Here is a 25,928-nt window from a genome sequence, read left to right on the forward strand (position 1 = left end):
GACCCTTTAATACAGTTCCTCATGTTGTGGTGACCCCCAATTTCATTGTTACAAATTAGGCGACCCCTGTGAAAGGGTCGTTCGACCCCCAAAGGGGTCGCGACCCACAGGTTGAGAACCGCTGCTCTAGCGTAACATGACTAACTACTCTCTGCCTATCTGCTACTACTCTGCATCTGTTCCTTTCCCTACTACCAACTGACTTCCTCACCTTTGTCTAATTTCCAGCTCACAGTTTCTGTATACTCAAAATTTCAGTTATTCTCTTCAACATTCTCATAGCCCCTGCAGGGGAGGTAAAACTCATTTTTTACCCTCTTAGGTTGTGGTATCAGGCTAAGAATGAAACTGACATGAGGCATATCAACAGGAGAAAAGCATATAAATTTCATTTAAAATTTTCATGAAAACTGAAGACTGGAAGAGGCAGTTAGGACAGAGAGCTTAGCTACTGTTTTTAACATAACGAATGTTCATTTTTGGAGAAGAGACAAGACACAGGAAAAGATTTTAAGCTTCTAGGAGCGGTAAATTGTGAGGAAGTGCCTAAAAAATATATGGGGGAACTAATGGAAAATAAGGGTTGTCTTCATAGGTTTGTTTGTACAAGTTTATTTTGGCATTCACTCCCTCTGTTGATAAGAAAGTTCTGGTACAGGTAGGGCTAGTTTCTCAAGGGAAATTTTATGATCTGCTTTTAGGCAGAAAGAGGGAGTTCAAAGAGCCCTTCCTGCATGTGCTATTCCGCAAGAGCCCACGGCTCACAATAAATAGGCCACAGCTTTATATTTGGGGGTGGCACGTTTTGATCCCCTAGGGGATCACACTTCTGAAGCTCTGCTCTCATCTTTAATTTACTGGATCTATCAGAATTCTGCAGTTAAACTCCTGTGAGTGAGAATCTGTTTGCCACCGCGCATTCTCCAACAATGGAGAGTGCCCCACCGGGCCAGGACGAGGATGAAGCAAGCCAGGTGCCCAGGGCATAACATTTCATAAGGTAGGTTTCTCACTTGTGATGACAACCAGGCACTTACACAACCCTGAAAGGGAGCACTTCTGGAAATGCTGCACCCAGGGTATCTTGCTTGCCTCACCCTAGTCCTGGCCTGAAAAGCTTCAGCATAGTGTTCTGAAACTATGCTTATCTTAACCCCAATTAGGGCCAGCCTAATTCCTGCTACGGTACCCTTCAGCAAATCTCTCCTCCCTAAAGTCCATTCTCAAATTCCCAAGGCTCAGTGAGGGGAAGTTGCTTTTATCTTTCCCAAAGAGTCCTCATTGTATGGTCCAGAATTTACCTTTTCTCAGGATGATCAAAGGGGGAAGCACACATTCTCTTTACACCCCACCCTTGGGGCTGTCCTTCCATACCATCAGAAGGTTCTTCTGAAAATAATGAGCAGTGTGTGTTCCAAAATATGAATAATTCAGTTTTTAATAATAACACATACTGGTATAGGCTTACAACCAAATAGTCAAGTTTGTTTTGGATAATTGGTTTGTCTCCAGTTCTAATTTTCTACTTTTACTTCCTTGAACAAGTCACATTTATTTCTCCAAAATAGCGATTTTTACATATAAGCTATTCTAATGCCAGATTAGAGTAAACGTCTTTAATATCATGTTCAGGGATGTTGTTCTACAGAAAGATTTACTTTTTTAAATAGGACACTCAATTTTCAACAGAAATCTTCTATATTTGAGTATTATCATTGACTTTCCCAAGAAAAATTGATAGTTAACTATATCCACTGAACTAAAAAGTCGTGCAAAAATAATACTTCCCAGAACACAGGGAGGGTATGTTCCCCAAAACAAGCTGTTTTTCCATTCTGGGTGGCAGAAAGTGCTTCTAATATATAAATTCAAAATTTTCATACATCTATATTTTTTGTAAGGTTCATTCTTCAGTGAGCAAACCCATACCTCAGTTAAGGCACAGCACTTCATGTGATCCCACTGCACAGTATGTAGGCCAGTCTGTGTTTTGTTGTTCTTCAGTCAGTTCACTCTGTTATCAGTGGCCCTGGGAATATGGGATGAGTTAGTAACACGATAGAAAACAGGATTACTAGTCAGCATGGGCCATGGGTAGGGCTGGGGACATGGCAAATATTTTGATAACTCTCTCAGCATCATACTACGTAAGTCACAACCACAACAAGGAGTTTGGTGGAGGGGACACAGAGAACAACACAGAGCTGACATAGGGCCCCACCCTGACTCTCCACAAACAGTGGTGCAAGAAGCAAGCAAGTTCCTCATTGGGGTTCCTGCTTCTACTAAGTTGCCCTATTTGTCACAGGCTGTCCTGGAGGAAGAACAAGTATCCAAAGACCAGAACAGAGTAGGTGAGAGAAGTTCACCAAATAGTGAGCAGGCTTTGGAGGTGTTTGGTCATTTGGTAGGAGTGAGGTGGCCACTGGAGTGGCTCAGTTGGCTGAGTGTTGTCCTGTGCACAAAAGGTTGCCAGTTCGATGCTATGTCAAGGGACATACCTGTGTTCAATCCCTGGTGGGGATGAATATGGAAGGCAACCAATCAATGGATCTCTCTCTCTCTCTCTCTCTCTCTCTCTCTCTCTCTCTTTCCCCTTGCAATTCCTTTCCTTTTACCTCTATCTTCAGGAAGATTTTCGGTTTTGCGGAGGTTTTGTTTATTTTGTATCGTTTAATTTTTCTCTAATTATTATTATAGATCTAAGGTACCTTTCTTGAAATAGTGTCTTACTTATATGACTCCACTTCTGCTTTTGAGAAAAATTCTCATTTTTTGAAATTTATCTTTATTGTCGAAAGCATTACAGATGTCCCTCTTTATCCCATTAACCCACTCCACCCTGCACCAGCCCCTCCCAAGCCTTCACCACACTATTGTCTGTGTCCATGGCCTATGCATATATGCATGTAAGTTTCCCAGTTATTAATCTCTTCCCAGCCCTTTAGAAATTTGTTAATTTTACGTCTGGGGTAGGGAGGAGGGGCCTTGTGCCTTATAGTGTCCTACACGAGGCTTATGAGGACTGTTGTTTTACTAAATCTGGAGGTGTGCTTTCCAAATCCCCAGATTGCTTCACTGCTTGGTATAGAACTTGGTAAGCTTGATACTTCTGCTCAAAACATAAGTTTAAAACCAGGTCCCCAAGTCACATTTTAGCAAGTTGCCTATATTTAAGCCTTAGATTCCCATGGGAGCATGGAGTGAGAGAACCTAATGGTTATTGAATATATACCATGTTCTAGGCACTATAGTAATACTTTATATTCAAGTCACACAACAGCTTTTGTAGGAAGTACCATTATCTCTACTTTACAGCTGAGATAAAAATAAAATTCAGACTTGAGTAACCAGCTCCCTAAGGCCATCCAATGGCTAGGAGCTAGAGATAAAATTCCTTTGCAGCACTTCAGATAATAACAGTTACACATTGCTTACGAAAACAATTTTTGACCTTATGCTCATATACCCTTTTGTCAAATACTTGAAGAACTCCAGTGCTATATTAAAGTTTGTAATTCATCCATTTTACAAATATTCGTGTCTGTCTTTCCTTAAGAAATGACTGTCTTGGATGACACCACTATAACATCTCTTACATATTCAAAGTTTAAGTGGCAGATTTAACATAATTTCTCTAACACTATCACCCCTTTGTTTGAATATCCAACCACAAAGCTTTTTTGTCCGGCTACCTTCCAAGGGAACTCAAACAGATTTGGGACTACTATTTGATTCCTCAAACAGTGAGTTTGTGAGGCTAAAGACTAAGTATCTTTTACTTCTTGTCAAAGATCTTAGGGCCAAATGGTGTATAATAGAGTCACATCTGAGGTTGAGATAGGGTATTATGTATAAAATGTGTCTTACATAGTCTGGAATGCCAGAGGCAGATATTAAGAGCCTAAGTAGAATTAAAAAAGTGAGAACAACCAGCAAAGAACACAGTAGGCAGTAGTAGTAGTTTTCAAACTTGTGTGCTTAAAAACATTCTGATCTGTAGGTCTGGAGTAGAAGGAAGGTATTTGTATCATTAACAAAGGTCAGAAGTGATCCAAATTTGAGAATTCCTGGGAAGGGCATCAGTAAAACCAGAAGATGTCTAGTAATGAATTCCCATTAAGGAGAAGAAGCAGGGAATATCTATGGTTGGAATTTGTTCTGCTCTACTCCCAGCCCAACTTGGTGTACATGACTCTGATCCATATAAATGGGTGAAGGTTCAGAGAACAGGTTGAGGGAGTAGGATATTTTGCTAAAGACCAAGATTTCCAAAGGGCAGAGTGGATTAGGGAGATTTCAGAGTGGATTAGGGATATGATATTGGGTGATATCACTAGAAGATGCTCAGAGCCATACAATTTAGTATGTCCCAACTTTCAAAAAAATGCTTCCTCACCTCTCTTCCCTTTGTAAATGTGTCTTTATTTCTCAGTTCCACTTTATAGCGAGACTCTTCAAAAGGGTTGCCAATTTCCCCTGTTTTATTTCCTATTTTCCTATTCCCTCTTCAATCCACATCAATCAGGCTTTGTCCCAACAACTTTGGCAAAGTTTTCAAACTCCATGTTTCCAAATCTAATGGTTATTTCTCAGTTTCATCTTGTCAACCTCTTAGCAGTGTTGACAGAGTTGACCACTTCCTTTTTCTTGAAATAGTTCTTCACTTGGCTTCCTGAACATCATATTCCTTTGATTTTCCTTCTACCTCATAGACCACTCCTTCTGAGGTTCCATTGTTGACTCCTTTTCCTCAACATTTATTGGAGTCCATCAAGGCTTAATGCCCAGCCCTCTTCTCTCTCTACCTCCCCTTCCCAGATTATCTCATCCAGTCTCATGGCATCCATGTGCTAATGGCTCCCCAAATTTTTATCTCTAGCCCTGACATCTAAACCCAGTCCAAAGTCATTAACTTTTCCAGATCCTTCTTGGTGACTCCATTTGGTGAATATAGATGTTTAATATTGTCTTTCTTCCGCAAACCTATTCCTCGTATAGTTTATTATTATTATTTTAATAATTGACAACTCCATTCTATTAGTTGCTCTGGCAAAAAAAAAATCATCCTGGATTCCTCTTTTTCTCATACTTCACATCTAGTCCCTCTGCATATCCAATATTTTCCATCTTTAAAATATAAATGAAGTCTGACTATTTCTTATCACCACAACTTCCACTACCCTGATTCAAGCCACCATGGCTCTCAACTGGATTAGTTAATAGCTTTCTCCCTGATCTTCCTGTGTTTGTATCTCCACCTTCCCACATAGTCTATGGTTGAGACAGCAATCATAATGCTCTTTTAAAAACATGTTACTCTTGCACAGCTCTCCCACCCACACAACCCCATCCCTGAATTTCCAATTAGGGAGGAAAGGATATATTTTCACTACGTGTCATTGGGTATATTTGGATATCCTTTTGGTAAAATTTTAAATAAAAAACATGTATTATTTTCTTATTGCTGCTTAACAAATTAGTTGCTTAAAACAACACAAACTTATTCTCTTACAATTCTGGAGGTCCGAAGTCTAAAAGCAAGGTATCAGAAGGGCTGCATTCCTCTGGAAGCTTCAGGGAAGAATAACAGTTGGGGCAAGCAATGGAAAAATAAAAATAAAAAAACCTTGGGAGGAAAGTCTGGGAAATGAGATGCTTTGGGGGAATAAGGCCTTTGAAAAGCTCCCATAATTTCTAGAAAATATAGAAGGTCGGGTGCATGCCCAGGGCTGGGACATGCTTGAAAACATCCGAGAAAACATTGAGCTCTTACCTCTAGACTCTGCTCACATGGGAAGTGAAGACTAAGGCACAATTGTTACCTGTCTGGCTGAGTGTTGAAGGTGTGTCCCAACATGCCATGGAGACCCTTGGCAAATTGGGAGGTTTTTCTGTGATTGTTGTTCCAGGCATTTAAGGAAATCTCTGTCAAATTATTAGCTGATCACTCAGCTAATGGAAGAGAGACTTCAGTGGTCCCGTACAATAACAACAACAAAAAGAGCTTACAAAATTTTTTCAGAAAATTCAATAAACAAATAAAAAAGCAACAAACAGCAACAACAGATCCTAGGGAGGGCACAATATAATTACTGGAATTGCTACATCCTATATAATAAAAGCCTAATATGCAAATTGTCCCCTCAACTAGGAGTTCCACCGCTCGCTATGACGTGCGCTGACCCCAGTGGGCAGTGCAGATCATGGCAGGCGTCAGTGACGAGGCACTAGCAGCGGGCGGCAGTGGAGGAGCTGCTGGCCCCAATGGGTTTCCAGGTGATCAGGGCTGCAGCTTCAGGGACCTCAGGGGCCAGTTGGGCTCACTGTGGGTTCCTGCAGGAGCTGGTCTAACAAGGCCGGTTTGGAGAGAGCACACTGCCTGCCCAGCTTCTGTGTGGCGCTGCTGGGAGGTCCAGAGGCCCACACTGCGCCCCTGTCCGCAGTGTCCGGCCGCGCTTACTGCATCTTCGTTGGGGATTCGGGCGCTGTGACTCAGGTGGAGGGGGGCATGTGGGGCCCCAGGGGCCCAGGTGCTGCCCAGGGCCCAGAGGTCAGCTGGGACCTGCCCTTCCATGCCAGACACTTGCACTTCGATCGCTGGCCAGGCCTAGGGACCGCACTTGTGCACGAATTTGGTAATAATAATAATAATAATAATAATGTATTTTGTACAAAGAAGTAAAGAAAACCAGGAGTACAAAGTCTCATCAAATAAAAAATATCAATAAAGAGATAGAAATTTATTTTTAAAGGAGGGACCAGCCCAGCTGGCGTGGCTCAGTGGTTGAGCGTCAACCTATGAACCAGGAGGTCACGGTTCGATTCCCAGTCAGGGCACACGCCAGGGTTGCAGACTCGATCCCCAGTGTGGGGCGTACGGGAGGCAGCCAATTGATGATTCTGTCTATCTCATCATTGATGTTTCTCTCTCTCTCTCCCTCACCTTCTCTGAAATCAATAATTTTTTTTAAAGGAACTAAATAAAAATTCTGGAGTTGAAAAATGCAATAAATAAAATTTTTAAATCACTTGAGTGGTTCAACAGCAGATTTAAGCATACTGTGAAGTGAATTGGTTACTAACTTACGAATGTCTTTAAGTTGTTTAACAAACCCTCGACAATAATGTAAAATGTCTCCTTTTAGCAAAGTTTGTTCATACATGCTTTCTTTCAGATACATAGGGAGGTAAGTGACTATTGCATAAAGAGAAAGTTTATGTTTATCAAAAGGAGCAGATCTCAGGTTGAGGAGTACTATAGGGAGAGTTTTTGTCCAGGGAGATTAAAAGCTTCTGAAATTTTGGCTAGTTGGATTTTGATTAGATGATTGTATGTTCCACCAGTCCAGAAGATTGGAGGTGATAGGCACAATGGAAATGCTATAGTATAGACCAAATGTTACCAATGGATTTTATTATTTGCCCAGTGAAATAAGTCTCTTGGTCACTATGTAACTCAGAGGGAATTCCCAATTAGAAATTATTTTTTTCTAATAACAATTTACCAACTGTTAAGGCTGTTGCTCTCCTGCAAGGGAATGCCTCAACCCAGTGAGAAAACATACAAGTCATAACTAATATATGTCTGTACCCCTGAAATAGTGACATTTGGATAAAATCCAATTGTCATACTTCAAGTGGACCTAAAGGGAGTGGGAAATGTCCTTGGGATCCATGGAGTGGTTTTCCTGGGTTATATTTGGACAGATGGGATATCTGCTGTACACTTTATAAGCTACTGTAAGAGAAAGTTTCCAGTTATATTGTTTAGTCCATGAAATCATTTTTTAGGACCTCAATGTGTTAGCTCATGTACATGTTGAAGTACATGGGGTTGGGCCTCTATAGGTAAAATAGATTTCTGATTAGGTCCAAGCCATGTCTGTCTGGGTCAAAGGTTCCCACTGTTTGTTGCCATATTCTTTTTTCATCTTCCGTAGTTGTGTACTGAAACTGTAAAAGATAACCTTTTATTGATTTAGTAGAAAGCAAAGAACATTCTTGGGTCTGGATAACTTGACTGTTCAATACTGGCTGCTTAGCTGCAGCATCAGCAAAATGATTTCCTTTTGCTTCCATGGTGGTAGCTTTAGAATGCCCTGGGATTTTGATAATTGCCAATTGTTTCAGTTGCTGTATGACATCTAAAAATTCTGCAACCAGTTTTCCATTTTTTATGGGCTGCCCAGAGGAAGTTAAGAAGCCTTGCTGCTTCCATAACATTCCAAAGTCAGAGCTACAGCAAATGCATAGCAACTATCAGTGTAAATATTGGCTACTTGGCCTTTGGCCAATTGACAAGCCCAAGTTAGAGCAAATAGTTCAGCTTGTTGGGCAGATCTTATTTCAGGTAGCTAAGAACTTTCAATTATGTCCACCATGGAAGTTATTGCATATCCAGTTCGGTAATGTCCCTGTTCATCTTTCAGATAAGATCCATCTGTGAACCAAATTAAGTCAGCATTATCAATAAGAGTTTCCTGTAAATCATTCCTAGGAGCAAGAAGGTGCTCAGTGAGCAAAACACAACTGTGGGTGTCTTCATCCTGTAAAGAGGGTAACAGAGTGGCAGGGTTAAGGCGATTACAGCAAGTTAAAGTAATATTAGGTGCAGAGAGCAGGAGGGCTTCATAAGAAGCCAGTCTACTGACAGAAAAGTGTTGAGTGTGATGAGAGTTCAGGAAAGATTCAACAGAACGAGGAACAGAAATAGTTAAAAGAGAGCCCATAACTATATCTTCTGTGTGTTTACATGACATGGCTATAGCAGAGATTGCCCTCATACAGGAAGGAGCTCTTTTGCTACTGTGTACTAGTTGCTGACTATACTATCCTATAAACCTATAGTGATCTCCATATTTCGGAGTTAGAACTGCTAAAGCATTTCCTTTACTTTCATATGTGAAAAGGAAGAAGAGAAGTTTATAGTTTGGATGCCCCAGCGCAGGAGTTTTAGACAGTACTTCTGATAGAGCCTCTATAGCTTGATTCCCTTCAGGAGTCCATTGAATTTGCATCAGGTTTATCTGACTTTAATAGGGCAGAGAGAGGTTGGGCTATCAATGAAAAGTTTGGAACCCAATTTCTACAATATCCAGTCAAACCCAGGAATCCTCTAAGTTGCTTTCTTGTTTTTGCAAGAGAGAAAGATAGGATTCCTCTAAGTCAGGGTTAATCAGTAGCCCATCTTTAGATATGAGATGGCCAAGGTATTTTACTTGAGGTAAGTAAAACTGAAGCTTATCCTTTGAGGCTTTATGTCCTTTTATAGCTAGCTGCTACAGTAGGTAAATTGTGTCCTTTTGAGGGTCTAGTAATGTCCTAAAGCATAAAAATAAATCATCTACATACTGGATTAGAGTGGAATCTCTAGGAAATTTAATATCATTTAAATCAGCTTTTAATATCTGGGAGAAATAGGTGGGACTTTCTGTATATCCCCGGGGCATTATAACAGAAGTAAATTGTCCATCTTTCCAGGTGTAGGCAAAGAGATATTGACTGTCCTTTTCTACTGGAATACTGAAAAGGAACTACATAAATCTATTACTGAAAAATATTGGCAGTCCACAGGAATGGCCGATAATAATGTACGTGGATTTGAAACCACAGGATGTCTGGGTATAACTATTTTATTTATAGCTCTGAGATCCTGTACAAATCTCCATCCTTTTTCTTTCTTTTTAAAAAAAATATATTTTATTGATTTTTTTTACAGAGAGGAAGGGAGAGGGGTAGAGAGCTAGAAACATCAATGAGAGAGAAACATCGATCAGCTGCCTCCTGCACACTCCCTACTGGGGATGATCTAGCCTTTGCCTGCGGCGATCCGGCAAATGGCTCTGCGCAGGGCTTGGGCGGGGCGGGCTCAACAGGGCGGGCGGAGGGAGCCGTTATGGTGCCCTCAGTCCTGTTCCCAGAGGCTCTGCTTCTCAGAACCCCCGGAACCGCTGCAAACCTCGGAGGGAAAGCTGCCTTCCAACTGATGCCAGACACTCCCGCTTCTCCCGTTTGGGTCCGAGTCCCCAGCGATTCGCCCGTATCTGGAGCTCAGAGTCTGAGACTCCCCCCTGACCGAAAACGACAACCGCGCTCTCAGCCACCAGCCCGCTTTGCGCGCGCACCTCCGCACCTGAGTTTTTTCCACACTGCGCCTCCTCTGAGCCTCGGTGTGCTGTTATTTTTCCTTCTAGTTGAAGAGTCTCTCCTCAGCCAGCCTTCCTGTGGTTCTGGGTGATGTCCGTTCCGTCTTTTAGTTGTATTTTTGAAGTGGTTGTTTGCGGCAGCAGTCTCCGGTGTTTACCTATGCCGCCATCTTGCTCGGAATCCGGCTAGTTGGATTTAGATTAGATGATTGTATGTTCCACCAGTCCAGAAGATTGGGGGTGATAGGCACAATGGAAATGCTATAGTATAGACCAAATGTTACCAATGGATTTTATTATTTGCCCAGTGAAATAAGTCTCTTGGTCACTATGTAACTCAGAGGGAATTCCCAATTAGAAATTATTTTTTTCTAATAACAATTTACCAACTGTTAAGGCTGTTGCTCTCCTGCAAGGGAATGCCTCAACCCAGTGAGAAAACATACAAGTCATAACTAATATATGTCTGTACCCCTGAAATAGTGACATTTGGATAAAATCCAATTGTCATACTTCAAGTGGACCTAAAGGGAGTGGGAAATGTCCTTGGGATCCATGGAGTGGTTTTCCTGGGTTATATTTGGACAGATGGGATATCTGCTGTACACTTTATAAGCTACTGTAAGAGAAAGTTTCCAGTTATATTGTTTAGTCCATGAAATCATTTTTTAGGACCTCAATGTGTTAGCTCATGTACATGTTGAAGTACATGGGGTTGGGCCTCTATAGGTAAAATAGATTTCTGATTAGGTCCAAGCCATGTCTGTCTGGGTCAAAGGTTCCCACTGTTTGTTGCCATATTCTTTTTTCATCTTCCGTAGTTGTGTACTGAAACTGTAAAAGATAACCTTTTATTGATTTAGTAGAAAGCAAAGAACATTCTTGGGTCTGGATAACTTGACTGTTCAATACTGGCTGCTTAGCTGCAGCATCAGCAAAATGATTTCCTTTTGCTTCCATGGTGGTAGCTTTAGAATGCCCTGGGATTTTGATAATTGCCAATTGTTTCAGTTGCTGTATGACATCTAAAAATTCTGCAACCAGTTTTCCATTTTTTATGGGCTGCCCAGAGGAAGTTAAGAAGCCTTGCTGCTTCCATAACATTCCAAAGTCAGAGCTACAGCAAATGCATAGCAACTATCAGTGTAAATATTGGCTACTTGGCCTTTGGCCAATTGACAAGCCCAAGTTAGAGCAAATAGTTCAGCTTGTTGGGCAGATCTTATTTCAGGTAGCTAAGAACTTTCAATTATGTCCACCATGGAAGTTATTGCATATCCAGTTCGGTAATGTCCCTGTTCATCTTTCAGATAAGATCCATCTGTGAACCAAATTAAGTCAGCATTATCAATAAGAGTTTCCTGTAAATCATTCCTAGGAGCAAGAAGGTGCTCAGTGAGCAAAACACAACTGTGGGTGTCTTCATCCTGTAAAGAGGGTAACAGAGTGGCAGGGTTAAGGCGATTACAGCAAGTTAAAGTAATATTAGGTGCAGAGAGCAGGAGGGCTTCATAAGAAGCCAGTCTACTGACAGAAAAGTGTTGAGTGTGATGAGAGTTCAGGAAAGATTCAACAGAACGAGGAACAGAAATAGTTAAAAGAGAGCCCATAACTATATCTTCTGTGTGTTTACATAACATGGCTATAGCAGAGATTGCTCTCATACAGGAAGGAGCTCTTTTGCTACTGTGTACTAGTTGCTGACTATACTATCCTATAAACCTATAGTGATCTCCATATTTCGGAGTTAGAACTGCTAAAGCATTTCCTTTACTTTCATATGTGAAAAGGAAGAAGAGAAGTTTATAGTTTGGATGCCCCAGCGCAGGAGTTTTAGACAGTACTTCTGATAGAGCCTCTATAGCTTGATTCCCTTCAGGAGTCCATTGAATTTGCATCAGGTTTATCTGACTTTAATAGGGCAGAGAGAGGTTGGGCTATCAATGAAAAGTTTGGAACCCAATTTCTACAATATCCAGTCAAACCCAGGAATCCTCTAAGTTGCTTTCTTGTTTTTGCAAGAGAGAAAGATAGGATTCCTCTAAGTCAGGGTTAATCAGTAGCCCATCTTTAGATATGAGATGGCCAAGGTATTTTACTTGAGGTAAGTAAAACTGAAGCTTATCCTTTGAGGCTTTATGTCCTTTTATAGCTAGCTGCTACAGTAGGTAAATTGTGTCCTTTTGAGGGTCTAGTAATGTCCTAAAGCATAAAAATAAATCATCTACATACTGGATTAGAGTGGAATCTCTAGGAAATTTAATATCATTTAAATCAGCTTTTAATATCTGGGAGAAATAGGTGGGACTTTCTGTATATCCCCGGGGCATTATAACAGAAGTAAATTGTCCATCTTTCCAGGTGTAGGCAAAGAGATATTGACTGTCCTTTTCTACTGGAATACTGAAAAGGAACTACATAAATCTATTACTGAAAAATATTGGCAGTCCACAGGAATGGCCGATAATAATGTACGTGGATTTGAAACCACAGGATGTCTGGGTATAACTATTTTATTTATAGCTCTGAGATCCTGTACAAATCTCCATCCTTTTTCTTTCTTTTTAAAAAAAATATATTTTATTGATTTTTTTTACAGAGAGGAAGGGAGAGGGGTAGAGAGCTAGAAACATCAATGAGAGAGAAACATCGATCAGCTGCCTCCTGCACACTCCCTACTGGGGATGTGCCAGCAACCAAGGTACATGCCCCTGACCAGAACCGAACCTGGGACCCTTGAGTCCGCAGGCCGACGCTCTATCCACTGAGCCAAACCAGCCATCCTTTTTCATTTGGTTTCTTTACTGGAAGAATAGCAGAATTACAGGGGCTTGTACATGGAGTTATAAGTCCCCTTTTTGACCAGTAAAAATATATGTTGCACCATAACATCTCCTACTTGAAAGGGGGCAAGTTTGGATTTAAAAACAGTCATTGGTTGGTTAGATATCCCTACCATTTATACAGAAGCTTTATTCCGAGTGAGAAGGAAACTTAGTTGGGTAGGGTAAAGAACAGATAAAGTAGCCCCAGTGTCCACAAGGGCCTTAGTAACTTCCCCTTTTATGAAAATTTCAATTTCTCCTAAAGTATTAGTAAGGAGAAGGGGAAGTACTCTCTCAGTCCTCGGAGTAGCCCTATGCTTGCTTCTGTTTGTTTTCTCTTTATAAATACCATTTCAGTTTTCTATAATCTTTCTTATGGTGGTCTGCCTTTTTACAGTAAAAACTTCTTTCCCTCCTTTTCTAAGAGATTTCCGAGCAGAATTCACTTGATTGATTAATTGTTGGAGCTGTAAGTTTATAATTTGGTCAGCTTTATCTTTTTTTCTCTTTTGGATAGTGTTAGATAGTTGATCAGCCAGAATAGCCAGTTCATCAGCATGGGTAGTCTGCCTGTTTAATTTATGTTGTTTGATCAAAGTTACAAGCTCTTCATCCAGTCCTTCCAAAAATGCTGAATTTAGTAAGGGATCATTTTGATGATCCTTAAAACTGTCTGGAGAGACAGAAAGCCACTCTATTGACACAGCGAAGCATAAAAAATGCCGAGACAAAGAAACAGGACACAAATGACAGAAATGGAGGAAAGCAAACTACTGGATATAGAGTTCAAAACCACACTTTTTAGGTTTTTCAAGAATTTTCTAGAAACCGCCGATAAATGTAGTGAGATCCTCAAGAAATCTAGTGAGACCCTCGATGTTGTGATAAAGGACCAACTAGAAATTAAGCATACACTGACTGAAATAAAGAATATTATACAGACTCCCAACAGCAGACCAAAGGATCGCAAGAATCAAGTCAAAGATTTGAAATACGAAGAAGCAAAAAACACCCAACCAGAAAAGCAAAATGAAAAAAGAATCCAAAAATACGAAGATAGTGTAAGGAGCCTCTGGGACAACTTCAAGCGTACCAACATCAGAATTATAGGGGTACCAGAAGAAGAGAGAGGGCAAGATATTGAAAACCTATTTGAAGAAATAATGACAGAAAACTTCCCCTACCTGGTGAAAGAAATAGACTTCCAAGTCCAGGAAGCGCAGAGAACCCCAAACAAAAGGAATCCAAAGAGGACCACACCAAGACACATCATAATTAAAATGCCAAGAGCAAAAGACAAAGAGAGAATCTTAAAAGCAGCAAGAGAAAAAAAGTCAGTTACCTACAAGGGAGTACCCATACGACTGTCAGCTGATTTCTCAACAGAAACCATGCAGGCCAGAAGAGAGTGGCAAGAAATATTCAAAGTGATGAATAGCAAGAACCTACAACCAAGATTACTTTATCCAGCAAAGCTATCATTCAGAATTGAAGGTCAGATAAAGAGCTTCACAGATAAGAAAAAGCTAAAGGAGTTCATCACCACCAAACCAGCATTATATGAAATGCTGAAAGGTATTCTTTAAGAAGAGGAAGAAGAAAAAGGAACTCTTACCATTTGCCACACCATGGATGGAACTAGAGAGCATTATGCTAAGTGAAATAAGCCAGTCAGAGAAGGATAAATACCACATGATCTCACTCATTTGTGGAATATAATGAACATCATAAACTGATGAACAAGGACTGATCCAGAGATGGAGAGGCATTGATTGGACTGTCGGGCCTTGGAGGGAAGGTAGGGGAGGGCAGGGTTAAGGGGGAAAGATCAACCAAAGGACGTACATGCAAGCATATAGGTCTAACCAATGGACACGGACAACGGGGGGGTGAGGGCATGAGCGGGGGGGGGGGGAAAGAAATTGTTTTCAACTACAAAAAAAAAACAAAACAAAAAACTGTCTGGCGAGAGACCTGAGTATAGTTGGAAAGTTTTTTCAAAACGTTCAAAGAAATCAAGCACTGGTTCATCTGGCTTTCTTTTACATTGCTGGATTTTGGTCCTGTCCATTTTCTGAGGAAAAATCTCAGGTATGGCTTGATAAAGCCCGTGAGCTAATTCCCTGCATTTTTCCCTGTCTGTGTCTCTCTGCTTTAAAAAATCTTGTACCAGAGTATGCCAGTGAACCTTATTCAGCCATTCTGTTGCCTTGCTCTCAGAAACCAGTAGGTGTATTAATTGGAATAGGTCAGAATAGCCAGGATCATATATTCTAACAGTTAAATCAAATTCCTTTGTAAAGGAATTTGGGTTCTGGAGAGGGTCAGGGAAATCTTTAGTTAGATTTCTTAATTCTGTTCTAGTCCAGGAATATATCTCAAAAAATAAAAATAAAAAAGATATATAAATGGCTAATAAGCATATAAAAAGATGTTCAATAACATTAATATTTAAAGAAACACAATTCAAATCCAAAATGAGGTACCACTTCACATCCACTAGGGTGGTTATAATTTAAAAATAGGAAAATAATAAGTGTTGACTAAGATATGGAGCAATTAGAACTCTTCTAAGTTGCTGGTAGGAATGTAAAATGGGGCAAGTGTTTTGAAAAACAATTTAGCAGTTCTTCAGAATGTAAAAAAGGACTTATCACAAGACTCAGCAGTTCTACTCCCACGTATATACATAAGAGATTAAAAACAGTTGATCAGACAAAAACATGGATGGGAATGTTCATAGAAGCTTTATTCATAATAGCCAAAAATTAAAAACAACTCAAAATGCCCATGGCTAACGAATTAATAAATAAAATGTGGTATATCCACATAATGGAACATTGTTTGGTAATAAAAAGAAATGAAGCACTAATACATACTACAACATGAATGACCCTTGAAAACATTATGCTAAGTGAAAGAAACCAGACTCAAAAAGCCACAGATTATGATTCCATTTGTATGAAATGTCCAGCATAGACAAATCCATCTATATTATATAAAAGCCTAAGTGACCGCTGACCATCTGACTGTCCGACCGTCCGACTATCCAAACGGTAGCTATGACATGCACTGACCACCAAAGGGCAGACATTCAACGCTGGAGCGGAAACCACAGGCATGGAAACATGGAACAGACTGATGAATCTCAGAGGGAAGGAGGGAGGGGGAGGACAGGAAGAGATTAACCAAAGATCATATATGCATACTAGAGGCCCGGTGCACGGATTCATGCACCAGTGGGGTCCCTCGGCCTGGCCTGCACCCTCTTGCAATCCGGGACCCCTCGGGATGTCGGAGAGCCAGTTTCTACCCGATCCCCACAGGCCAGGCTGAGGGACCCCACCGGTGCACGAATCTGTGCATCGGGCCTCTAGTAGAGACATAAAGCTGATTAGTGTTTGCCCAGGAGCTTGGTGGAGGAGAGGAATGTGGAGTGAATGCCTAACGGGTATAGGGTTTCTCTCTCAGGGGATGATGTGGAGCACAAAACATAATTTTCCTTCCACCTTTCTAAGTTCTGACTGGGCTAATAATCAAATTAATGTGAGAAAGATTAATAGGATAAAATGTCCAAATTTATTGCATATGTACATTTGGGGGTTATATAAGAATGTGAACCCCAAGAATACACTCAGCTGTTGAGGTTTATATGCCATTCTGAAAAAAGAAGAGAGAGGCAGGAGTTTTGGATTTCAAAGGGAAAGAAAGCAATTCATAAGTAAATGACAAAAAGCAAACATGTAATAAAGAAATTCTTGCTGGGTCACCCTGAAACAATGGGGCACAGAAGGGGGGGCCTGTTTGTTGCTAGATTTCTTCCTGACTACCACACTAAATTTATATTATGATTCTAAGGTGATGCTCTCTTCCTTTAAACAAGTTTTTCTAAATAAATAGGTTTTTCTATCTGAATCTCTTTAGGTAGGTAAGGTGGAGGGTCAAAGGTTCTTTCTGAGGCTTTTGTTTGTTAATAACCAGCTTAAATTCAATATCCCAAAGGCATATTTTGGTGTGGCAAACTCTGGTCCCCCTCTATGTTCTAGAATTAGATAGTGGTGAGGGTTGCACAACATTGTGAATGTATTAAGATCACTGAATTATATACATACTTTAAAATTATTTTAAAAAGTAATTTGTTTATTATGTGAATTTTACCTCAACTTAAAAATATCTGCCATAACCAGTTTGGCTCAGCAGAGAGAGCGTCAGCCTGTGGACTGAAGGGTCCCCGATTTAATTCTGGTCAGGGGCACATGCCTGGGTTGTGGGCTTGATCCTCATTGGGGGGGACTTGCACAAGGCAGCCAATCAATGATTCTCTCTCATCATTGATGTTTCTATCTCTCTCTCCCTCTCCCCTCCTCTCTGAAATCAATAAAAAAAATATATATTTTAAAAATCAAGTCATATACGAACTTTATCAATATGTAAAACTCTTTTCACCAAAGACATTAGTGGTGAGCAAAAGACCACCTGTATATAAAAGGTGTAAAAAGTGTAAACAGACTCACAAAAGAAATATATATAGCCATAAAGATATGAGAAGACACTGAAGTTAACTAGAAAAAAGAAAAATGTACATTATAACAATGAGATAGCATATCTTTGTAGATTTGCAAAATTGAAAGAATTTGAAAATATCAAGGGTGTCTAAGAGTTGGAAAAAGATTATCTTATATACTGCTAATACAAGTTTAAAATGCAATCATTTTGGAGGGTAATTTGGTAGTAAAGTGTTAAAATTTTAAAATATACACCCTCTGCAAATTAGCAATTCTACTTCTCTGTATTTACTCCCCCAAAATATCAGTAGAGGTCCATATGAAAGCATGTACAAGTATATTTGTTGCAGCATTTATTTATTTTTTTGTAAATGCAAAAATAAGAAACAAACCAATGAGTGTGGAGAAATAAATTGTGGTAGAATTGCCCGGCCGGCATGGCTCAGTGGTTGAATGTTGACCTATGGACTAAGAGGTCGCGATTTGATTCCTGTTCAGGGCATGTGCCGGGTTGTGGGCTCGATCCCCAGCGTGAGGGAGGCAGCCTATCAGTGATTCTCTCTCATCATGGATGTTTCTATCTCTCTCTCCCTCTGTCTTCCTCTCTGAAATCAATAAAAATATATTTTAAAAAAATAGTGTGCTAGACTCATACCACAAAATAATATATAACCACTAAAACAAATAATGTTAAAATGGAAAGATTCCTAAGACATACTGTTAAATTTAAAAAGCAAGTTTTAAAACATTCTTCATTTATGTAAAAATCTACAAAATCTTACAAAACCAAACTACCAAATACTTTGTTTCCTATGGGAATGTATATTGTGTATGTATGCATATGTTGGGGGAAAGCCCGAAAACTCTAAATTCAGGATTGATTCTGAAGAACTGACACATAGCCTTATTCAAATTCATAGGAGCTTTAATAGGAGCAACTTACATAACGGGCAAGGCAGCTGCTTCCAGTGGTGGCCGAATATCCTCACCCCGCCCAGGACAGAGTTTCTTTTTAAAGGGGATTAATAGCAGGGGTTAATAGCAAAACCAGCTGGCAGGTAGACCTCCTGAGAGAACAATGAATCACTGAGTTAAAAGAAAAGTTAAAAGACAAACATCAGGCAGTTACTACTCTCTACATTCATTAACCTCCTTCCTGGGGGCATGGTGTTTGTCTTTGGGTAGCATGGGGGGAGGGGGTGGGGAAAGCTTACAGAGTTTGACAGTCACAGAGTTCAACATCTCCCAGGTGCCTTTGTTGCTGGAGCTATATTGCATCTCTAAAGTGAGTTCCCCTACATATATAAATGTAAGGGGGAAAAAGTTTGGGAAATCAAAAGTGAAAGTGATATCAGTGGAAGGGGACAGATCCATATTGTTGAAGGTAATAAAAGGTGATTTTAATCTTATTTTAAACATTTTTTTTTACATAGAGACATGCTATTATTCATAAAACAAGAAAAACGTAGATTCAAAGTCCAATATTTAAATAGTGAATATATTTGAACTCTGAACAAATATATTCTGAGCTAGTCAAAGTGACTTGGTTGAAAGAAAACTTTGATTTACATTTTTGTCTTCCTAAGTGTGGGAAGAATTGAAAGGGAACAAAAGAACTTAGAGTAATTTCTGATTTTACTCTGCCAAAATGAAAGCCAGGTAAATCTTACTAGTAGGTAATAGTTTAAACATGCCTTGAATCAATTATTTAGTCTTACAAAGAACTCATTATAAAAGCTTTTTGAAATATCTAAAACCTGAGAATTCATCAGTAAGGAACTCTATCTACAAAGAATTTTTCAAGCAACACTTGAATTGGGTTATCAAGATCTCTTGATAAGGTAGACATGGATACTAAGGAAAGCCTGCTATTGCATGTTAATTATTCAGTACAACAGACTATGGGAGAAAAAGTAAAGACAACTTAAAAAGCAAAAAGAGTAGTGGCACAACAAAATGCTATTCTAGAATGCCAACGTGACAAAATGTAAACAGCATAGAATCTAGAAACAATACCCTTGAGTAATTTTGAGTCTGCCACTCTCTAATGTGACCTTAGGCAAACCACTTACCCCATTTGTAAAATGAGAATAAGAATACCGACCTTGCTTACCTGGCTGGGTTGCTGAGAAGGGCATTGTGAAAGGAAAAGTACTAACAAGATCAAAAGAGTTCAAAAGAGTTAGAGTGAAAGAGATCAACTCAATAATGTGAAATTCCCAAGGGACTGAAGAACTGTCAAAAGACTTGGGACAAGCTGTCCAGAGAGACTTGTTTTAGACCAAGTACAGTCTAATTCTTTATCCTCTGCGTAGTAATGCACACCTGCCTCGGATTATGCCCATGTTTCTCCATCTTAATTTCAGAAAATTGCTCTTGAACCATCAGCTATATTATTTTTATCATTTATATCTCCGTTTCATTGACATAATTAAAATATATATCAGTCTCTTCTACCCACTCAAGCGTCTTTGACAATTATGTATTCAAGTGAAGCATTATCAGGGAGAAATTAAGATGAAGACTCTTGGGTCAGATTGCCTTGGTTTAAAGCCAAACTCCACACCTTAACAAATATGTAGGAGTAGAAAACTTACTTAACTTCTAAGTGCCTCCATAAAATGGGTGAAGGTTCACAACTGAGGATTCTTCCTGTTGGGGTCTGTAATTGACACTTTCCTGTGGGGTCTGTAATTGACTAGAGTGGTAGGTGTGAGGGCTCCCCCTTCTGGCCTCCCGACTCCATTTTTTAAAGGTTTATACTTTCATTATAGTAACAATAGTTGTTACAGTGAGATGTACACACATATACAGAATTATTATATTTAAATTCATATAGAACAATATTTACATTTTAAGTTACAGCTCTTGAAGTTAGAAGATGAAGTAGAGCTTAAGTTTTACAACAGAGGATACAAAAATACACAAGGCAAAAATAGAGTTGACAGTATAACTATCTGTTCTCGATGCAGGATTGTAGACTAACATTTTAAAGAGCAGATCCAAGCCATTTCATCCAAGTTTTTGACATGGGATGCTAGGCTGCCTGGTTTCCACTTGGGAAATGTATTCTTTTAAAAATTATTATGATGACAAACATATACAATTTTCCATCTTTTTTTTTCAATTATAGTTCACATTCAATAGTAATCTGTATTAGTTTCAGGTGCACAACATAGTGGTTAGACAATCATATACTTTACAGAGTGTTCCCCCTAATATTTCAAGTACCCCCTCTGCCCCGGCCCATACATAGCTATTACAATATTATTTGTTTCCTCCATTGACCTCTCCCCAGACACTTCTACCCCCCCACTACCCCCCCCTAGTGACTGTGTCCATTGGTAATGCTTATATGCATGCATGCAAGTCTTTTGGTTGATCTCTTACCCCCACCCCCACCCCTTCCCTGTTTTTTTTTTAAATATATTTTTATTGATTTCAGAGAGGAAGGGAGAGGGGAGAGAGAGATAGACACATCAATGATGAGGATCGAGTTGGCAACCCCAGGCATGTGCCCTTGTCCAGAATCAAACCCGGGACCCCTCAGTCCACAGGCCGATGCTCTATCCACTGAGCCAAACCAGCTAGGGCCCCCTCTGATGTTTGACAGTCAGTTCAATACTTCTCTGTCTCTGGATCTAATTTTGTCCATCGGTTTATGTTGTTCACTATATTCCACAAACGAGTGAGGTCATGTGGTGGGAAACGTATTCTTATAGTCCTGTAAAGATTCCACTTTTGGCCACACTTCATTGTTGGGGGTACCCAACGCTCTGAAAATTCTGAAGAGTTTACCAATTTCTGAATCTCCATGGAAAAATGGTTTCTTCATTGCTAATTCTGCAAATATAGTGCTTTTACTCCAAATGGCAACTGGAGTTGAATAGCAAGCTGATCCCAGCAGTACTTCTGGGGATCTATACCAAAGTGTTTCTACCTCATGAGCATATACTGTAATGGGTATTCCAAAAGCTCTGGCAAGGACAAAAACCAGACAGTTTAATTGTTCCTTTGTCATTCGATCAACAGAGTTTGAAGTTTTACCTGGTAAGTCTCGGTGTAGAACGATTCTAGAGTGACAAAACACAACCCCTTGTATGTTTTGGTACAAATAACCCTTAACAAGTGAAAAATCCACGAACTGGCTAGGAGGGATAGAATCCAAGCATTTCTTTAGATCCATGGAAGGTATTTAAAGATGAGATATAACCCAGAATCCTGCATGAGCACATTTTGCAGACTGACTATATTTGGATGACGAAATTCAATTAATAGAGAAATTTCCTGAATTTCAGTATAAAGAACCCCTTCCTCTTCACTTTCTAGTCTGATTTCTTTTATAGTTACCACGTGACCTGTAGTTTTGTCTCTACCCGTAGGTACTTTCTACAATTTTCTCTATTTTGATAGTCTTCCATAGTCGGTCAATAGTTATGGTAGATGCCAACTAATGACCCCGTGACGGCTACCATGTCAACATCGCTCTTTCCCACTGGACTTTATTTTAAATGAGGTTTCCCTTTAACAATTTTCACAGAGGTTAGTAATCGAATCACTAAATTGCATCCTGCTTTCCTCACTGGACCTAGCCTGAACGGAGCACTGATGCTTGTGCTCCTGGGCTGTCTACTGCAGAGTCACCCCAGGCTGATGGATGTTTCCAAAGTGGAAGCAGTAGCCAACACGATATTCATCATCTATGAAGGGAGAACGCCAGGATAATCAAAGTTTGTAAATCACACTCTTTGGGGCTAAGAAATAGGTTGTTTATCTCGATTTCCTTCAAGCGATGGAAGGTGTGCATGTCTTTTGCTGTTTGCTCTGAGACCCATTCCTTGCTCTGCCTTGTATTATAGAGTGGAGATTCCCTTCCCAAGTGCTTTTAGGTCAATTCAAAAGGAGGCATCAGGAGAAAATTGGAATTTGGAGGGGGGGGGGGAGCTTGGGTATTTCTTCAAATATTTAAGGAAGAAATGATACCAATTCTACACAAATATTTACAGAGAATACAAAAGGGGGGAGAATATATCAATTTATTTTATAAATTGAGTACTGCTTTCAAATAAAAAATCCTGCGAAAACAACAAGAAAAAAATTGTGGGTAATTCTCATTCGAGAACATAGATGCAAAACTCTTATTATTTAAAAAAATATTTTAATTGATTTTTAGAGAGAGAGAGGACGGGAGAGGGAGAGAGAGAGAAATATTGATGTGAGATCAAAACATTGATTAATAAACATATGATAAAAGCCTCATACCCAGAATATATTTAAAAATGCCTATTAATAAGGAAAAAGAAATAAGCAAACAATAATAATAATAAACGGGCAAGAGACTTGATGAGGCACTTCTCAAAAGAGGATAGCCAATACACATTTGAAAAGGTGCTCACTTCAACAGTCATAAAAGATACAAAGTAAAATCAATGACTATACAGCTACCAGAATGACCGAAAATAAAAAACAGCGACAATGTCATGTCTAGGAAATTTTAAAGCTACTGGATCTCTCAAAATATTGATGATGGATATGTATTTTGGTACAACCAATTTTAGTCCTTGGTAGAGGAAATGAAATCACATGTATATCAAAAGACATGTAATGATCACGAATGTGGTTTTCCCAGGGCACGGCTTCTCTATTGCACTCCAAATGTGCTGACCCCTGCAATTTCCCCAAGTGTGGGAAACTCGACTGCATAATTTGTAGTCGTGGGGGGACTGCATTTGTGCAAAATTTAAAAAAAAAAAGAGAGACATGTAACACTGTTCATAGAAGCACAATTCATTATAGTCAATTGGCCATTACCCAAAAGTCTATCAATAGTAGAATGGATAAATAAATTGTGGTATGGCCAAGCAATGGAATACTATACAGCAATAAAAATAAGAACTGCAGCTACTAGTACACACAATGTGGACAAATTTCATTAATGTAATGTTAAATAAAAGGCACAGGTACAAAAGAATACATGTCACATTATTGGATTTATCTGAAGCTCAAAACAGACAAAAACTAATCTATGGCGCTAGAAGTCATTCTGTGGTTAAAATTGGGGAGGAGGTAGTGGCAGGAGGGGGTTAAGATAGAAGTTTCTGGGATTCTGGCAGTATTCTATTTCTTGACTTGGGTGTAATTACCAGAGCATGTTCATGTGTTAATTTATTGATCTTTACACTTACAGTTTTTATACATATCTGTATGTTATACTTTAATAAAATTTTTAAAAAGCCAAAACAGTGTTATATTTCTCAAGAATATATAAGTACTTGTAAAAATGAATATATGGAAGGTGAATTGAAAAGACATGTATTTGCCTGGCCAGAGTGGCTCAGTGGTTGAGCATCGACCTATGAACAGGAGGTCATGGATAGATTCCTGGTCAGAGCACATGCCAGGTTGTGGGCTCGATCTCCAGTGGGGGGCATGCAGGAGGCAGCCGATCAATGATTCTCTCTCATCATTGATGTTTCTATCTCTTCCTCCCTCTCGCTTCCTCTCTGAAATCAATAAAAATATTTTTTTTAAAAGAAAAGAAATGCATTTGATATACTAACATGAATGCCCATAGGAGAAGGGGAATGTAAGTGGACAAGGGAAGAAGAGGAAGAAATGTACAATTTTTAAAAAAATTTCCTCTATCTGTAACCTGCTACCACCATTCCTCATTTATGTTTTTCTTTCTCTCTCTCTCTTCTGTATTGGACTAGCTAATCTTCTAAAACTTGCTATATTAGATTAGCTAGTTTATCCTCTAAATTGCGTTCCTTTAATTTTTTCTCCAAATAGGCATATCGTTAATTTATTTTTTCCTCCTCATGTAATGATTTCCTCCAATCTATTTTTTACCTTGCCATAAGAATTACCTTTCTAAAATGGAAGTCCATCAGGTACTTTCATGACTCGCACACTCGCACATCCTTCAGGAAAAAATAGAGTTATTTAAAACATGTGATAGAGCCTTCAAAAGCTGGCTTATACCTACATTTTTAACTATTTCCCTATTTGGCCTTTATATGTCAATTGCATTGAATTCCTTGTCATTCCCACCCACAGGTCATCATGCTGTTGTATTCTTCCATGCATTTACACATGCAGTGTCCTACTGACTGCCTGATGAAGTCAGGAACATACTGACACTGTTATGGCAAAATGTGACTGCTAGCTATGTGCTCATTCTTCTGGGAGAGCTACAGGGATTTGTTCAAGCAACAATTTTACAAATTGAAATAAAAGCTGGGGGTGGATTTAAAAAATGTGAATTTGTTAGGATATAGATTTAGCTGCTGTGATTCAAAATAATAATGGCTTAAACAAATTAGAAGATCCTTTTCAATCTCATGGATAAATCTGGATAGGCAATTTATGGTTGGTGTGATGGCATTATAGTTATAAAGGGACAGGCTTTTTTTTTTTTTTTCATTATTGCTCTATCATTCTTACCTATGGCTTCTATCTTGTGAATAAAATGGCTGCTCCAACACACATAATCACATCCACTTTCCAGCCAGCAGGCAGGAAGAAATAGTCAAGGGGAGGCTGGCCAGTGTGACTCAGGGTTGAGCATCAACCTATGAACCAGGAGATCACAGTTCGATTCCTGGTTAGGGCACATGCCCAGCTTGTGAGCTCAATCCCCAGGAGGGGTCGTGCAGGAGGCAGCCGATCCATGATTCGCTCTCATCATTGATGTTTCTATCTCTCTCTCCCTCTCTGAAATCAATAAAAATATATTTAAAAATAGGAGAAAAGATTCTCCTTTCTTTTAAAAGAGTGAAGCCTGGAGGTTGCACACTTCATTTTAAGAAATTCCCATTATTTAGATCAGTGGCCACTTTTGACCCCCAGGAGAACTTTGACAATGTCTGGAGACATTTTTGGTGTCACAACATGGAGAAGTGTGCTACTGGCATCTCCTAGGTAGAGACCAGGAATGCCTCTCCTTGAAAGTAGTCTAGAGGTTAACAAGATAACAAGTATGAGAACAACAATAATCTTCTTTGATTCAATTTTATTTCTGGAAATTGTCCCAAGGCAGTAACTGAAAAGAAAATAGTAATGTTTGTCAAATGTTGGCTGCAAGTTTTATTAGTGTCATTAATAAAAGTTTTACTCTACATGTTACACAACCTAAATGATCATTTTTTAAATCTATATATATATATATAAAAAGAGGTAATATAGTAATTAGCCCGGACACCATAACAGTCACGACCAGTCAGGAGGAAGTTGCGCACGCAGGCGAGGCCCGGCGCAGACACAGACAGGGGGGCCTGGGGTCGCTCCATCTGCAGCGCACCAGCAGTCCCACCTCTGCACATGAGCTGCAGAGGAAACACCTCTTCTGACTGCTCATTGGCTAAGCTCCCGGTACGCCACTCGCAGCGTTCTTGGTAACTTGGGTAATAAGAATCCAAGAAGGTGATCTAGGTCAGGGGTGGGCAACC

At 39.6% G+C, this 25,928-nt stretch overlaps 1 pseudogene; it reads right to left on the bottom strand.

Moving 5' to 3' along the window:
• Nucleotides 1-11,383: 11,383 nt before the first annotated feature.
• LOC102260700 overlaps nt 11,384-25,928 on the bottom strand; it is a 22,066-nt pseudogene continuing 7,521 nt past the window's right edge.

This window comes from Myotis brandtii, unplaced genomic scaffold, assembly GCF_000412655.1.
Source record: "Myotis brandtii unplaced genomic scaffold, ASM41265v1 scaffold934, whole genome shotgun sequence".
In the NCBI taxonomy this organism is placed as follows: Eukaryota; Metazoa; Chordata; class Mammalia; order Chiroptera; family Vespertilionidae; genus Myotis; species Myotis brandtii.